Source organism: Odontomachus brunneus, unplaced genomic scaffold (genome assembly GCF_010583005.1).
Source record: "Odontomachus brunneus isolate Ranch 3 - 2012 unplaced genomic scaffold, Obru_v1 Obru_scaffold_173, whole genome shotgun sequence".
In the NCBI taxonomy this organism is placed as follows: domain Eukaryota; kingdom Metazoa; phylum Arthropoda; class Insecta; order Hymenoptera; family Formicidae; genus Odontomachus; species Odontomachus brunneus.
In genome coordinates this window covers 111,562-114,781 of record NW_022639623.1, presented here as the reverse complement: position 1 = coordinate 114,781, position 3,220 = coordinate 111,562, and positions in this window count along the sequence as shown.

Genomic DNA, 3,220 nt, shown 5'->3' with positions numbered 1-3,220 from the left:
CTACCCGGGTGCACTCTGTTACTAGAAACACTATAGTATATGTCACATATACTACAGTACTTCTTGTATTAGAGTGCACCCGGGTAAGGAATCTGAACGCAGCCTAGAATAACGGCTCCTGCACACAGGACGCGGTATTGCTTGCTGCGCGGCGGAAGTTCGCGCGATAACCAATCAATATGCTGCTTTCTGTAATAACCTTCTAGCTCTTACGGAAAAACAACATATTGATTGGCTGTCGCGCGGACTTCTGCCGCGCGGCAAGTATTACCGCGTCCTGTGTGCAAGAGCCATAACAAAGGGTGTTTCCGATAATACCTCTCCGAGTCATTTTCCTAGAGCAGAAATAAGTTACAGACATCACCATCTACTACTATTATGTGATTCATGACAAATCAAAAATACCTAAAGCCCTATGCACAATGCCAGGCAACAGGAATAGGCATTAGCCAATAGGAACAGGGATTAGAAATAATTGACCAATCCGAATTCCTATTCCCTGTTCCTATTGCCTGTTGCCTGGCATTGTGTATAGAGCGTAAGGGCCAGCGCACGAACATTGCCGTAGCTCCTTACTCCACCTTAGGCTGCGTTCAGATTCCTTACCCGGGTACACTCTAATACAAGAAGTGCTATAGTATATGTGACATATACTATAGTGTTTCTAGTAACAGAGTGCACCTAGGTAGGGAATCTGAACGCACCCTTACGTGACAACCTTAAGCCCATTCTACAATAGCGTAACCGTAGTCGTGATCGTAAGAGTCAACCAATCTGAATGTTTTATTTACTGATTGCTTTATTCTGATTGGTTGTCGTAATCACATACAACCAATTACAACCACGTTCACGCAATTGTAGAATGGGCTTTATGTTACGTGAGACGTAAGCTGAACGTACGGCAACGCACGAAAATTTTACGTTACGTTACATTACGAAAGAACATAGAGGTTCTATGACAAAGGTAATTAAATCAGATTATTGAACAATAAGTAAAGAAACAATAATAATTTATCTTTACAGCCATAATTAGAAATGTCTATATTGAGCACATATTAATTTTATTAAACTATTAAATATATTTGTACAAAATTATAAACATTGCGCTATAACCTCTTCCCAACACTATGTATAGAATATGTTTGACATATAAATATTGAAATAAAATTTTAAGTTCTTAAGTCAACAAATATGAAAACATCAAAATCTATGAAGTTAAAATGTTTATTGTTGTCATTACTCTTAATTTATTATATGAGACTAAAACGGAGAAAAACACACAAGAGATGGCAAAATAGAAGATGGCTCGTGAGACCAATTAATCAACAGAGAAAACAGCAAGGAGAATGAAAATCTGTTTCAAGAATTAAAAACTGATGAAGACATGTTTGTCAAATATTCCAGGATGAATGTTCAATATTTTAACAAGTTATCAACCATGCTAAGTCCTTATTTGGTAAAAGAACTAAGAAAGCTTTGTCTCCGGAACACAGGTTAATAATAACATTAACCATTGTGGAACCATCGGTTCCAGTATCCATCAGCAAAATTCTTCCACTGTTCTTCAGTTGGACATGTTAAATATAGAAGCTCTAATGTATTAATAATAACTAGACACACTTCTTTCATTAACTGTCTAACAGTTGACTGCCCAACTTGAAAAGAAAATGCAATACTTACTATTGAATCCCCTGTTGCAAGATATCTGAAAAATGTATCACAATTTTTGCTATATAGTTTGTAATTTCGTAAAACATTTTTTTCTAACAATGATTTCTAAACATAACTAAAAATTTAAGAAATAGTTATATCAAATAAATTTAAGAAGTAGTTATATCAAACAATTAAACTATATTTACCTTAATGTTATTATTAACCTGTGTTCCGGAGACAAAGCTTTTTTAGTTCTTTTACCAAATAAGATCTTAGCATGGTTGATAACTTGTTAAAATATTGAACATTCATCCTGGAATATTTGACAAACATGTCTTCATCAGTTTTTAATTCTTGAAACAGATTTTCATTCTCCTTGCTGTTTTCTCTGTTGATTAACTGGTCTCACGAGCCATCTTCTATTTCCCTTATAGAAATATCATACTAAGAATCATTGATAATTATTTATTTTCAATATGAAAAATACTGGATAATAAGTAATTATCAATGATTCTTAGTATGATATTTCTATAAGGGTTTGCCATTTTTTGTGTGTTTTTCTCCGTTTTAGTCTCATATAATAAATTAAGAGTAATGACAACAATAAACATTTTAACTTCATAGACTTTGATGTTTTCATATTTGTTGATTTGAGAACTTAAAATTTTATTTCAATATTTATATGTCAAACATATTCTATACATAGTGTTGGGAACAGGTTATAGCGTAATGTTTATAATTTTGTACAGATACATTTAATAGTTTAATAAAATTAATATGTGCTCAATATAGACATTTCTAATTATGGCTGTAAAAATAAATTATTATTGTTTCTTTACTTATCGTTCAATAATCTGATTTAATTACCTTTGTCACAGAACCTCTATGTTCCTTCGTAACGTAACGTAAAATTTTCGTATGTGCCGTACGTTCAACTTACGTCTCACGTAAAGCCCATTCTACAATTGCGTAAGCGTAGTGGTGATCGTAAAAGTTGTAACGCTGCACTCGCGACTCGCTCAGTCGGCACACGAATCGAGTACAGCGACAAAATTATTCCTTTTACTTCCTGGTCAGCTCTCACAGTTCGGCGGATTTCGCGAGACCCGACAGCTCACACGAACAAAAGAAAGCTCTAACTGGGCGCCAGGTACGGCGATCCGTACCCACTAAAAGAATCGGGGAGCGGTGCACTTGGACATGGTGCATTTGGACACAGCCAATCACAACACCGTATAATTAGAGACATTTGTAGGGTCCCTTGGAACAGCGACTTGTGATTGTCCAATTGCCCCGTGTCCAACTGATATACACCCAAAGAATCGTACACTAAACACGAAAAGGTTGGTCTCGCCGAAGAGTAGCACTCGTCGTCCGCCCGAACTGCTGACCCGAACGTCCGGCAGCTCAGCTCTCTTCGCGGCAGAGGGGCTGGTTCGCGCGAGGTCGTAGGTGAAAGGAGAGAACGGCGACTAGGATAATTAAATGAGCCGAAATATCTTGAGACAACGTTTATTGCTCGTTACCGTTACACTAGTATTAACCGGCAGCAAAGATACTATAATAA